Here is a 15,571-nt window from a genome sequence, read left to right on the forward strand (position 1 = left end):
TTGGAGACCAGACTGAATAGGCACAAGCAAGATTCCGGGTGATTTTGCTGCCTCGTATTAGCTAGGTTTTTCTCCCTCATGCAAAAATAAAATAGGAATCTAATGGTACTTATTCCTGTGGCTATGTCTGGACGATACGTAAAGTATCAGAGTCCCAGGTGAGGCCAGGACTGGCTGGTCCAGAGGCTGGAGTGGAGGATTTCAGAAACAGCACTGTCATCCTTTCGTATGCCCTACCTCCTCTGTCTCAATTTTAGGAGTATAATAAATGTTCTCTTAAAAAGCATGCTGGGCAGAGGAAATAAAAAATGTGGTATGGATGGTGGTAAATACCTGCCCTCTAATACATATAGAATCGTTTTTACATTTAAAGTCAAATCTGAAGCTGATTTAAAAATTCCTACAGTGGGTAAGAGCTAAGAAACCTTTCCCATGAAAATCTGACCTTTGGTTAACTTCCCAGATCTGTTCTCTGGCAATTCTAAAATGGTATTTTAACCATATTATTACAAGCAACTATTATTGCTTATTGTAACAATGACCCCTGATTGATAAATAGCATCTGTCTGGTTTGAGAGAACTATAAATACCTGATAGGAACACCATTGCTTTCGATTACCTGAATGCAATCATTGATATAACTGGACTTATAACGTGTGGCAATTCTAGAAGCTATGCCTTTTGACTGTTCCAAGACATATTAGGTGGTGGGGGCTTAAAGCTTCTAAGCCAGGGTAATGCCTGTATCTATGTTATGTGGATCTTACCTCCTTATACTTGAGCCTTCATCTGGTGGGTGAAAGAAGAGCCTCCTGACTGCTGGGTGAACCGTGACGTGGGACTACCACAAGGTCTCCTACAGAAGCTGACCGCCTGACACTGCCCTCTGGCAAGCTAAGGCTCTTGTCTTGCTGAGCACACTGTGCCAAGGGTGGCCTATGGTGGCTAAATGTCTAAATATTTAGTTGAATCTAAACTAAATGGGAGGCAAGGCACCGGAATGTTTAAATTTTAATGTTTCTTTTGGTTTTAGGTCTATATGTAACCCAGGATAAACACCATATTGCTAAAGTCATAAAAAAATTAATTTAAATAACATTTTAATTCATTCAAAAAATTGTAGAATGTTCATTGAAGCCACTCTGTGATAAATAGATTATAAGATAGGAAGAAGACAAATAGGGGATACAGTTAAGTGGTTAGCACAGTTATCAGTGGATTTGGCTCTACTTAAATATATTTTGAGTATAGAGTTGACCGGGCTTGCAAATGGATGTGACGAAAGGTAGAAAGAAAGTGAAGCATCAGGGAGATCAAAGTTTTGGCCAAGTAAAAAGGTGAACAGTGATGCCATTTACACAGGGAAGAACAGTAGTGGTTATGATGAAGTGATAGAAATGATTGTGAGAATAAACAGCCTTCTATTCTGCATTTAGATTAACCTACTGAAAAGGAAGTACTTACATTAGCCAGTGCAGGGATATGATGCTTTGAAAACAGTGATAATGTGGATCCAGTTTTATAATCAGTATTACATACTTAGCTCTTTTTATGGGAAGCAGGGACGAATAAAGAAGAAAAAGTAGGAAAGTCAAAACACAGCTTTAAGTGTGCAGCAGCACATCATGTGTTAAATTGAAACAACCCCAAAGTTCAACTTTCTTCACTGTTCAAGGAGAAAATCCTTTACTATGTACTTCAGGATAAAGGATTTGCAACTATATGGTGCTTGAGAAATATGCTATTGCTGTAATTTAACTCACTGTATGTGGGCTTCAAGATTCACAGTGGCATTCCAAACCAACTTTTAAAGAAAATTGCATGGAATTTTGAAGACATCAGGAGCGTTCTTAAAAGTTATGCAGAGAAAACGGATTTTTGATAGTTATGAATTATATTTAGTGCTGCCAGATTGCAGGGAACGCTCTTTTTGCCTCAGTATGGTTAAAATTACTGTTGACAAAGTTTTAATTTAAAATTTTAAGGTTTTAAATGGAAGAATATAGGTCACTGAATTTTCATTCACTGTGTAAGTATGACTACTGGCAGAAAGCAAGCTTTGTTAGTGAGGGTCCAATTTAGGCCCTGGAGTCCATCTTTTCTATAGTAGTTGGGAATTGAGTATGTGTTAGTGAGAATAATTTGGCTCTCAGTCAGTCAATCAGTGGACTGAACACGCACAGTTAGAAACCTGCCTGGCACACAACAGAAGCTCAGTTCAGAAAATACTAAACGCATTTGTGAGACAGACTAGAGTCCACACAAATCATATATTACAATCACAAGCTGGAAGGGATCCGATCTTTCCTAGCAGGTTGTAGATTTAGATAGATTTGTAATAGTCCAAAAATACACTACACAGCTTCAAAGTCTAATTCTACAATTTTCAACCGGTTTCTTAAAGGTGAAAAAAAAAAGTAAATATTTGTAGAGCCCACTGCATGTAAAAAAGTCTTAAAGGACCTTCCCATTACCAGAAAAACTTGGGAAATTATAGCAGGTTTCTAAGTTAAATGCCGTATCTTAAAACAACTAATTTAAAAGTATATGGTATGTAGGCTACTAAATATCAAGACCACGCTTTTGAACAATATTTAAAAAGTATATTTTTTCATAAATCTGAGAGAGTAGATTTCAAATGAAGTCTAGGAATGAAGATGAAGCATGAACTTCATGAAAAAGACGGCATAACGATAGAAAGGCTGTACCTTTCCACATAATGTAGAGTATGTGAGAGCATCATCAGGTTTGTGCTGTTTGGTGTCCTATTTGTCCTCAAGGACCTCCTCCAGCTCTAGAATCAGCATGTTCCTCCACCGAATGATGAATGTGATGGATAATGTTTACATGTGCGGCACATATTCATGTGCATTCCCTGAATTTTCTCTAGCCCCAAAATATTGTGGAAATAAAAGAACGTGACAGAAATGTGGGGGGAATATGCATTAGGGGAATAAGGGACTAGACTTTATAACAATAATACACTTCACAGGCATGTAAATAACTAATAAATCGTACACTGGTAAGTACAAGCATCAAAAGCTGTGACAACAAAGAAACCAGAAATCATGTGCAAATATCAACATGCTTGATACCCTCATCCCTGTTTCTAGCACTTAAAATTTTGTCAGGGTCCAAGAGAGTGAAAAGAAGATATCACTTAATCTGTTCCAATTTATAATTGTTTTGAAAGTTAATCATTTGCAAATCTTGAATGCAAGGTGTGTTATAATGGCAAAGTTGAAAACGAATGCTTTAGAGGATTTCAACCAATTTCTTATGTAAACCAGAGCAGAAGGGATGATTCTCAGAAAAAAGCTGAAGTACATTTGCCTCAACATAAAATAGGACTGATTAAATTTCAAACTCTTCATTTATTTTGTAGGGCAGAAATTTTAAGTTCCTTATTGCTGTTCAAAATTGGCAGCTTAAATCTTATTTATTATTGATATGCACATATATAGGTATGCTACTATAATATAAATGTGTGTAATAATATGTATTATTTATTAAAAGTTAATTGGTTACTATAAGATAGAAATAATTTAAAGTTTCAAATATACCACCTTCTAGCATATTCAGAAAATATCATTCTGGATGCGCGCAGCTTGGTTGTGAGTTGCTCCCTATACAAGTGCCTGCTCCTCAGAACACCAGAGACACATCTCTGGACTTCAAACCTCCAAATCTGACTTCATAAGGCTGACTTCGGAGAGATTTCCAAACATACAAAGGGCAAGGAAGGGATTGGATCCTATTAGGATTTTATTGTGATTTTATTTCTAATAGTAGAACAGAAGAATCCTTTATGAACGGAAATAAAATATCTTCAAAGCAAACTGCTTTCTTGGAGAGGCTCCTAGAGCCATATGTGAGGAAAGAGATAGTAAGTAGGAAGAAAAAAAAGGGAAATTTAACCTAAGAAAGAAATAGAGATGATTAAAAATACACAAGTATCAATCATCAAACAGTACATAGCTAGTTTTCCACACAATTTTTTTTTCTCTGCTTCTAAGAATTATTTACCATATGAAAGTATTTTGGCAGGCAAAATGTATATTATATCAGTATGAACATAGTTCATTTGAAAAGCATATATATATATATATATATATATATATATATATATATGCATGCAGCTTGGTCGTGAGTTGCTCCCTGTACTATATATATATATATATAGTCTTGCTTTTGTTTTTCATATATATATATGGTGAATAGAAAAGTACCATAACTTCCTGAAGATGAAGTGAATTTTCTTTGTTTATTCCTAATTTTTAGTTTTTAAAAATCTTTTCTCTGCCCGCACTCAGTCATTTTCAATGAAAGCCAAGTCACTTTCAGTCACTTGGCATACACAGAGCACAGAGGCACGGAGGCTGGATCAGCCATGTCAACTCAACACAATTGTTTGAAAAGTTGAAAAGTTCAAAGTATTTATTTAATGTCATGCAGATAAACCCAATGAAAGAAACACATTTGACAGATAAATTCTAGGTGATTGAGTCTTTACAAGCCCAAGGGAATGTTTTAGGATAAGGGTGAAAATTAACAGCTTAATATTTAAGTTAAAAGTAAGTTTGATTTACTTAACTAGGAAATTAGATGAACAAAACGGTCTTTTTGCCTAAGGAGAAAGTTCCATTTAATATCTATCCTACAGTGAAATCATCAATCTGTCTGGTTCTTTGCCTCCAAAAAATATGAGATGGAAAGAATATTAACCCCTGATTTTATAGCTAATAAGATCAACGTGTGGGATCTGATGAGCTTGGGAAGGCTGGCACCTTCTACCTTGAGAACAGTGCCCATTTTGTACCAAGGAAATCTACTGGTTTTCTACCCTCTAGCAGGTCATTCACTGACAGATCCAGTTCTTACTTATATATTGAGAGAGAAGTTGAACTAGAGCAGTATTTTTCAAACTTCTGGTCATTGCGTTAAGTGACAAAATTAATCTACTGAGAGTCCAACAAGCACTTCAAATGCAAAATGGATTTCTCACTGCAGGACAAAGAAGTTTGAAAGCCCATGAATGTAATACCATACAGTTTTGAACACTTTTCTATTTATTTCCAAATGGCTGGGTCCAAGGGGTCCATTTTCAATACTTAAAACAAATGCAGAAAATTTGAGACAAACAAAATCAGAAGGTAATACCCAGCAAGTTAATGGACTAACTAAAATGTAAAATTACTTCTTCCCAAGTCCCACCTCTAACTTCTCCAAAAGTAGAAAATGTGTCTGGGGATTAAGTGAGTATTGAATACAAGAAACTACAAGCTTTTAGTCCTTGAATGAGGATGCTTTAAAACCTGTGTGGAGGGGCTGACTTTGCTGAGTTGTAATGAGAAGGCTGGACCTGTGATGACGAATATAATAGGTTTTAAGCTGGAGGAATAAAAGACATAAAATACAGTGATGTAAGATTCGGGATGTAGCACAGACTTAGAAAAATTCAATCAAAGGAAGCACGGTTCTTTAGAAAAATGGATTATCTCATGTCTCTACCATAACGTGCATAAGAAGAGCCTGGTGTATCTTGACATAATGAGTCCATGTCAAAAGAAAACAGGAATCAAATGAAGAAGCTTCCACTATCAAAAATAGGGCAATTTGAGCATCAATTAAAAAAAATTGCAATGGATCATTGAGTTTAAAATGATAATTAAACAATAGTTCTTCACTGATCACCTTTATGGGATGATGCAAAACCACTGAATATTTTAAAAACTGGAAAATAAAGGAAAACAATTACGTACTATTCCTGCCTTTCCTAAATAAATTGAACTCAGGTAAACTGGAAAGTTGATATTTATCTAAAGTCCAGCTAGGAGATGAAAAGGGAAAGACCTTCTGGAGAGGCTTAACTATGCCTATGTTAGTGGATACAAGAATGTGACTCTAATCTGTGATAAACATACAATATAATGAATTATTTTAATGTTAAATTTATATTGTGTTTTGAGTGTTACTCTCACTTTCTAAATAGGAAAGTTGGGACATGTTTGTTTTGTTTTTCTTCAAAATAAATCATGTGTTACGTGTCTAACATTAGTAGGCTAATTAGTAAGTAGTGAGGTAGATCTAGTCCAACATCAGCTGGTGAGGACAAAATTATCTTGAAGAGCAGGTAAAACCATAAGACACCACTTGGGAATAGAAGACATATGGTTTGATACTTTAGAAGAAAGGGATGCAGCTCTTGGGCTTTTTCTCCCTTTTTGCTCCTACTTTTCATTATATCTCGGAAAATAAGGAACACTAAAGCTAAAGAGAACAAAATAGGTAGAACACAAAGCCACACTGAAGAGGGATTTGATTTTTTACTTCTCAGAGAACATTCTTGGAGAGGCTCTCTCAGGAGAAGAAAGTTAATGGGGCTGGGTGCAGTGGCTCATGCCTGTAATTCCAGCACTTTGGGAGGCCAAGGCGTGCAGGTCACTTGAGGTCAGAAGTTCGAGACCAGCCTGGCCAACATTGTGAAACCCTGTCTCTACTAAAAATACAAAAAATAAAATAAAATAAAATTAGCTGGTCATGGTGGTACATGCCTGTAATCCCAGCTACTGGGGAGGCTGAGGCAGGAGAATCACTGGAACCTGGGAGGTGGAGGTCGCAGTGAGTTAAGATCTCGCCACTGCACTCTAGCCTGGGCAACAGGGTGAGACTCTATCTCAAAAACAAACAAACAAACAAAAAGTTAACAGGCAACTGAGGGTGAATGATGACACTGAGGCCTGAGAACTTCTGAGTGTAGGGTTAAGAAAGGAATTCAAGAAAGCAATTGCTTACATTTCTAGGAATAGTAAAATTATGTATCTCTAGAAATATCTGCACTTTAAAGCTACTATGAAAGTATCTCACTGAATGTTGTCTTAAATTGCTTTAAAATTACTACTTAAATAAAGAAATAAATTCTTATATGAAAAGCAGAGAAATTTGAGAAGTCATCTGCAATGGGGAAATTTTAGTTTTTGTTTTGCAAATTAATTAAAACCTGTCAGGCCTCAGCTTCCTCATCTATTGAAAATAGGTAATACTACTTCTTTCATAAGTTAGTTATAATAATTTTAAAAGAGGATTCAGAAAAATTTTAAGTCATGAAGAATTATATACACTTTTGAAATCATTTTAAGAAAATATTTGTTGAATATATTAATACATACTGAATATCAATAACAATCTCCCCCTTTCAGCTACAGAACACTTAATCATGGCATGCAACTTACATTTGGTATCAGCATGGCAAAGTTATAGTGAATAAGTAAATTAAACCTATTAAGTTCTAGAAGAATATAATTAGATCTCATGGGGTAGCTGCTTTATGACATTGTTTTTCAATATGCAGATTAACAAATATGGCTGTCTGGATTTAGTTATATTTTTAAGGCTCTGACATCTGGAAAAATCCTACTGGAAAAAAAAGTGTTGCTAATAATAAATACAACACTTCTCTGACCTCTGAGTGATTATGCAAGACACTGACTTAATACTGAATGCATACTATAGTGTTACACACAAATTATGTAAACCTGAAGCTATCCAGGTCTCAGTTTCCATGTCTACAACTTGAATAATAATAGTACCTACCTGGCTGGGTGTGGTGGCTCATGCCTGTAATCCCAGCACTTTGGGAGGCCAAGGCGGGCGGATCACCTGATGTTGAGAGTTCAAGACCAGCCTGACCAACATGGAGAAACCCTGTCTCTACTAAAAATACAAAATTAGCCAGGCGTGGTGGCACATGCCTGTAATCCCAGCTACTAGGGAGGCTAAAGCAGGAGAATCGCTTGAACCTGGGAGGCGGACGTTGCATCAGCCAAGATCGCACCATTGCATTCCAGTCTGGGTAACAAGAGCGAAACTCCATCTCAAAAAAAAAAAAAAAAAAAAAAAAAAGTACCTACCTAAAGTGGAATATTAATAAAATTAAATGAATAATGCCCACAGAAAACATCCAATACATTTTATCTATTTCATCTTTATTATTATTGTTATGAAAGTTTATTTCACTTATTTCTAATTTAACTGGATACTTGACTAGTAGTGATAACCCAAATTAATATTTCCTTTTACATAATATATGTTAATGGAAGTTGTTACCATGGGAATGCTGAATAAGACAGGAAAAGTCACAACAAAAATTGGAACTTACCCTGAATTTTCAACTAGAATATTTTCATAAGGTTTCTTCAAAAATTTGTCCGTGTTTGCATGTAATCACTTTGGATGATTTCTATTCTTTCTTTAGAATAACCAACGCATACAAAAGCATCCATTCAGACACCTGTTCTTGCTCTGAGCCTTTCCAAGGGTTGTTCTACCTCAAATGCCCTTCCTTCTCCTCTCTGTTCTCCCATGTCTCCTCTTCCACAAATCCTTCCCCAAATATTGCAGTCTATGATGATTCTGTCCTCTCTTGAGCCCCAACATGTCATAGGTAGAAAATTTTACATGGTTTACGTCTTCTTTCTCAACACAAGAGTACTTCCCATCCATCTCTGTATTTCCCACAGCACCCTACCAGTAGCATCCACACACAGAGTAAACATTTGCTGAATGAAACAAAAATAAAAAAACAGTCTAGAATGAACCCCAGGATTAGAATGGAATTTAGAGATCATATAGGCTGATTTCCTACCCAATGCTTTCATCTTTCCACATCTTCCCTCAGATATTATCTCTGCTTGAATAGTTCTCGTAACAGAGAACTCACTACCACTCAAGATATCTATTTTCAAGAAGTTTTAAACATTAGGAAGTCATTTCTTGTTTGGCATACTGGAAGTCTAGCATTATTGCAATTATCTTGGTATTCATTCCAGCTCCATTTAGAACTATCCATCAGTGATATAATACTGATAATCGTCAATAATAATTCTATATATATACCTTTAGATAGTACTTGGAAAACAATGCTTAGTCTGTATATCCAAGAGTACTATGCAGTGAGGGTTAAAGATAGGAACTCTGTGAAAAATGATGCTTTATATGATTTGGGACTAATTTCCTATACCTATAGAAGACTGCTTCAAAGACTAATGTTAAAAATAGCTAGTTAAAAATTAGACAATGTATTTCAGAAATGCTAACAGGAATTGCGGAAAGAAAAGATAAAAAGTTAATATTTCAGTTAATGGTTAAATACGTAAATTTATTATTTAGCTTAAAAACTAATTTGGAACAACATACATGTACTTCAAAGGGTAAGAAAGTGAAGGGGTAAGCACACAAAAACAGGTTCATTTGTCTTTTAAATGAAGGCTAGAATGTTTCTTAATTTAAAAAAACGATTAAATGTGAAGCTAGAGTTAATCTTTGAATTGGTTGTGGTGGTATTTTCTTGGATGAATGTTTTAAGAAGTCCCTCTCAATAGATTTGACATTTGTAGTCTATTCTAGCAAGACACAGTGATAAGAGTTGTCACTGCTCAGTCTTTTATTTCAAGGTTACTTAGCTGCAGTCTTGGGATGACCTACGCAATAGGAAAGAATGTCAACAATTTCTTTGCTGTAGAGCAAAGGAGAAAGGAGAAAAGATTAATAATTAAATACCAAATTTTGGGTGAAAAATCATTTCCATTATATACTAGTCCGCTTTCATGCTGCTGATAAAGACATACCCCATACTAGGTAATTTATAAAGAAAAAGAGCTTTAATGGACTCACAGTTCCATGTGACTGGGGAAGCCTCACAATCATGGTGGAAGGCAAAAGTCACATCTTACATGTCAGCAGGCAAGAGAGAATGAGAGCCAAATGAACAGGGGAAGCCTCTTATAAAACCATCAGATCTCGTGAGACTTATTCACTACCGCGACAACAGTATAGGGGAAACTGCCATTATGATTCAACTATCTCCCATTGGGTCTCTCCCACAACACATGGAAATTATGGGAGCTACAATTCAAGATGAGATTTGGGTGGAGACACAGCCAAACCATATCACATTACTAAGAAAAAGAACATAACACCTGCTACATGTAACAGTAGGAATATAAATCTGGTAAAGGGGAACTCCAGGAATAAAAGAAAATTTAGAAATGGAGAAAAATAACTTTTAAGATGAACATAGAAACAAGGGAAATTTGCAAGCATAGATTTAGCAATTTAGTACTATTTTGTTAGAAACAATAAAAGTTACCTATATTTAAATAATAGAATGGAAAAAAAGTGTGAATAATCAACAGTAAACATTAGGACATTCTTTTTGATTTACAAATGTCTTTTCTAACATTCTTCTCTATCACCTTACAACTATTAGAGTTATTCCCGCTGACAAAAGGAGTGGAATCTTACCTAGCAATCTTGGAGCAGTTTAAAATACTATTTAAAAATGAAACAAAATATAAAATGAAAAGAACAGGAATTTCATTTAAAATGGGAGATCATTACATGTAATGCATACCTAATAACATAAAACAAAATGACATAATAAAGAGCAAAATTATTTTGGGCATAGAAATTTTTTTCTTGAATAATTTATCAGTGCTAGTCTGGCAACAAAAGGGATACCGGGGTAACCCAGAATGCTTGTTGGGGTTTCTTTTGTTTCATGAGTGTATTTACTTTGATGATGTATCCCAGATCCTAATTTGGGTTAACTAACAGCTTAAAAGGGTTGGTATCCCAAGGAGAGGTAGGGAAGGTATAACCTTTTAATCTTCCAATAGTATCAGAAGGTCAACAAGGCTGGGGTGAGGTGTGGGTTACACCAAAACAATGAATAATGTGACCAGGCCACTCCCTGCTATTCTTGTCTGGAAAACAAGATGCATTTTTTAAATAAGCAGGCTAGCCTGTCCTCTGGATCCTACCAGCATTATCCCTTTAGGAATGCAGAAACTAAACATCTGTATCTAGCACATGGCCCACCACACAGTGGGTACTGACTCAATATTTTCTGACAGAATATTATGTTTGACAGAATGAAACTTTTTTATCATGTCTGACATATGGCAGCCTAACTAAAATGACATCTCCAATCATAATCATGGACAAAGTGACCTCCTTGACTTGGAAGACCTTTTGCCCAGAGCAATTCAAAAGTTTTGTCAAGCCACATGGCTATGTTAAAAAATCCCAGATCAGTACTGCGATCAAGAATACAGGGCAGCCAAAGACAGCCTCAGGAGAGCAGTCCACGGGTCTGTGGAAACCACACAGAAGGATGTGGAGTGGTACTGAGTGAGCCTGTGGGTTGTCAGCAACCTGTATGCCCCCAAACAACAATGTCAGTATTTGAGTGTTTCCAGTCCTCTTTAATTAAAGATTATTTTACTACTTTAAAATGGAAACAAAAAAATATCTCTAGAGTGTATTTCTAGGGCCCACAGGAGTGCTAAAGTGAAAAAAGAATGTGATAACTCAGAAAGAAACCTGGGTCATTTTAGAACTGCCCCCTGACACAAGGGTCACAATAGTAATATTCACTGTGGAGACACTAATGGAGATAAGCGCTTTATTCATCCATCCCATTTATTACACCATGTGAAGTGCTGTGCGGCCCAAGAGAAATACCACTTCCTCCATAGGCCTGAGTGATACAGGTTGATTTCTCCTTCTTGTCTTCTTCTTAATCCCAAGGACACACTTTCCTGAAGGAAGTAAATTATCTTTTCTTTCTTTTTTTTTTTTTTTTTGAGACAGAGTTTCGCTTTTGTCGCCCAGGCTGGAGTGCAATGGCATGATCTCAGCTCACTGCTACCTCTGCCTCTCAGGTTCAAGCAATTTTCCTGCCTCAGCCTCTCGAGTAGCTGGGATTACAGGCATGCGTCACCACGCCCAGCTAATTTTGTATTTTTAGTAGAGACGGGGTTTTACCATGTTGGTCAGGCTGGTCTCAAACTCCTGACCTCAGGTGATCCACCTGCCTCAGCCTCCCAAAGTGCTGGGATTACAGGGATGAGCCACTATGCCTGGCCTTGAAGGAAGCAAATTTTCAAAAGAAAATTGAGCAAAAAAGTAGGTTGGGAAGCATTTGCTGACAAATTGTTCCAGGAACAAAGAAAAGCACAAGGGGAGCAATGAGAAAATTATCCACATAAAATGAAAGTAGCACAAAGGAGAGATAGGTGAGAAATCTACGACAAGAAGGCAAATGAAAGGTTTTAGACTTTTTGCTGTATCTTTTTCTGTTGCCTACTAATAATCTTGTTTAGCTAGCTTAGCTCTGGAGATCAAGTAGGCACGTATAGATTAATGTAGGTCAAATTTCTAAATAATGATTTCCACAAACAGAAAAGTCACATTTGGAAGAGGAGAAGGCTAATTCTTCTTCAGAGGGAAAGAGAAAGAAGATTCTGTACGACAAGAACTGCCAATTAGTGAGTGTGGACTATGCCACCAGGCACTCCATGAGTGTTTTATATTGATTTTCGCTAACGTATGTGGCATGTATCATCATGTGGATTAACAGATGGCAAAACTAGGAAGTTAAGTAACTTGCTTTAGGTCACAAAGAAAATAAGTGGCAAAGCTGGAATTTTAACCGAACTCTCTAACATCTAAGTTTGATTTTTTCTCCACAACACTGCCAATGACATACATTTGTTCAGTGATAAAGGAATGACAATATTATATTTCTCTTTAGGGAGCAATTTCCCAAGACTGTATTTTCTATTTAGCTGTGTCTGAATTATTGATTTGTTTATAGTTGCTACCCTTTACCATAAATATCTATGTTCAGTTTGGGGAGTAAGAAGCCTATTAGCATGATCGTTTTCTTTATGACAACTATATCATATATCAATTAAAATAAACATAACTCTGTAACAGCCTGGCCAGGTGTTACCAAGTACTATAATACTACATTTAACACCTGTGAAAATCTTGACAAAAATTACAAATGATATGCCAGGTGAGGAGCTGTTCCTGAATCAATGAAGCCTGTAAAAAAAATAAAAAATCTCAGTATACTGTACTAAAAGAATGTACATACCCACCACCATAGAAAGAGGAGGCCAAAAACAGACTCACCAGCTTGAATACGAGTAAAGCAATAGGAAGCAGAATCATGGGGTAGTCTCTTAAAGGATGAATTTCCCGCTGTATCAGATGTACATCAAATTTTACAATTTCTAAGTAGCTTCAATAATCAAAAAGTCCTATAGAATATGTTTCTACTCGTCCAGTCAAAGAAGGAAAAGGGCATCTGTTTTTTGTTCTTAGAATTTGTAATAACAGGGTAGGGGGGACACAGTCTCCCCAGCAGTGCAGTTACCTTTAATAACATGCTGTTTCTCTGGTTACAGTGAATAATCTTTTTGCTGCCTCTTTGACAAAAATTACTCATATAGCATTGGCATTGTAGTGGGTGAAAAGATGAGATGAGCTTTCAGTAATATGTTTAATTTTATAATCAAATAGCTATTGTAGTATGATCTCATAACCTATCAACATTTCCCTTTCTTCCTCAATTGTGCCCCAACATTTCAGAGAACAGAATCAACAGATGCAAAAACTTTCACCATGAACCTTCTGAATACCTGAAATCCTAATGAAGAAGAAAGGTAAGATGAGGCAGAGAGCTTGAGAGCTGGAGGGACTGAGGTTGAAGAAAAATCATGATCAATTTCTTATCACCACGGAGAGAAAAGTCCACAAAATTTTCACTTCCGATTCCGCTCAAATGAACAAGATCAGTTGTCAACTTTGCCTGACATTATCTTCATTTAGGCAAGTTTTACAAAATGACTGGTTGGGCCCCATTTCATAGAAATTCTAATTTGACTAGTTTTAGGTGAGGCTTATACGTCAATATGTTTTAGAAACTCTTCAGGTAGTCTAATGTGCAGACAGGGTTGAGAAACACTGAACTAAAATAATTCAGAGACACAAATAAATGTAAACCATATTGGTAAGGTTTTAACATAAACCTCTTCCAAAACTTAGGAAAGGAAAGGTGGCAGAAAAATTCTAAGTGAATCTTGTTTTTATCCCACTCCTGTAGAAAAACAACACTTACTAGCAGTGTACACTGTGCTACTCACGAGGTTAGGTACCAGATACATACAGAAGCATGAAGTCAGACATTAATTCCCCATTTTACAACTGAGGAAATGGAGTGTCCTATATGTGAAGGAACTTCCCTAAGGTCAAAGAACAAAGACAGAACTTGATCCCTGATCTGTCTCAACTCCAGAGCTTTTTACCTTCTCAATTATCTTCTGGAACATTTCTTTTTGTACTTGATAACTTAATAGTAGGTGCTGGGCACTGCCTTTGTTATGACATGAAGTATCTCTATGCCTTCAGGATGAAGTGTGACTTTAACAACATTTTACACTGCAGAATCTCAGAAGAGTTCATTATAAGGGATTTACTATCCATAACTCCTGGCTATTAGCTACCTGACAATTGGCAGTGAAAAAGGGGGAAATATACAAAAAGACTGGAAGAGCAGGTAATGACAAGTTTCAAATGAACAAATCAAAGTATTAGTTAATTAACAAATCTACATGGGTATATATACAATATACATATATAATACACACATACATACACACACACACACACTCTCTCTCTCTCTCTCTCTCTCTCTCTCTCTCTCTCTCTCTCTCTCTCTCAATATGCCGTGTGTTGGTCAGGGAGAACTCTTTAGGGTCTAGACAATGCAAGACATAAGAAGTTTTAGAGAGATAACCATGTCTAAGTAGCAATCTAATTGCCAAACCAGAAAACAAACAACGTAAGTAAAGAAAAATATATCAAAACACTACTTTTACAAGGCAAAATTAGGAAAAAACTCACAACCCAGAAACCTTATGAATAAGACATATTCTCCAAAATAAACTGAAATTAGGTGTGTTTCTAAATGTAAAAAAAAAAAAACTAGATTATTTTTTAAATTATAGCTTCAGTAGAGTTTAGTAAAGTTTTTCAAAAAGATGAATTTAGTAGGTAATAAAAGACAACTCTCCCATCCATGGCAGATGGTCAGTGTGACATCCTAGGACTGGAGTCATTTATTATTATATGTCAGAGCTAACAATAAAAACTTAATGGATTATTAACTTCCCTCAAGGTAGAAAGAATATTCTCAAATTTAAATGAAAAAAATCAAAAAGTCAGAGAAAATAAACGAAAACCATTTCATTCTCTTATAAAGCCTAATATATTTTCCGGTTAAAACTCTGTAATTAGATTAAATACACAAATGGTTAAGAAAAAATTTATAAAATTAAACAAAAAAGGAAGGGTTAGGTTATTTTTCTTTATTACTGCGACAATATGACTTCATATTTTTCATAATTGTAGAAAACAACTTGCTTTTCACCACTTTAAAAGAATACTGAAAAGTAAGATAATTTAAAATGTTGCATATAAATGTATACCCTTTACTTCCTATATCCACAAATGGACATTCCCAATGCTTTCCAGAATTTAAAGCGTTAAGAAGTTTGGCATTTAGAATGTCAGCAGATATGCCTTTGACATGATATTACATTAAGCAAATAAACTCAATGTAATCATTTTCTTAGTTATATTTATTATGCTCAACATTTTATTGTTAAACTTATTTTCATTGTATACCCCTTTTAGCTATACTTTTTAATTTTGTGTGAGT

General features: G+C 35.7%; 1 protein-coding gene across 2 annotated transcripts in view; it reads right to left on the minus strand.

Annotated features, from left to right (window-relative positions):
- Positions 1-15,571, minus strand: part of FBXL17 (F-box and leucine rich repeat protein 17) — a 525,329-nt gene that overhangs the window by 146,090 nt on the left and 363,668 nt on the right. The gene's annotated exons all lie outside the window — the stretch shown is intronic.

The sequence above is a fragment of the Gorilla gorilla genome, chromosome 4, assembly GCF_029281585.2.
Source record: "Gorilla gorilla gorilla isolate KB3781 chromosome 4, NHGRI_mGorGor1-v2.1_pri, whole genome shotgun sequence".
Taxonomy (NCBI): domain Eukaryota; kingdom Metazoa; phylum Chordata; class Mammalia; order Primates; family Hominidae; genus Gorilla; species Gorilla gorilla.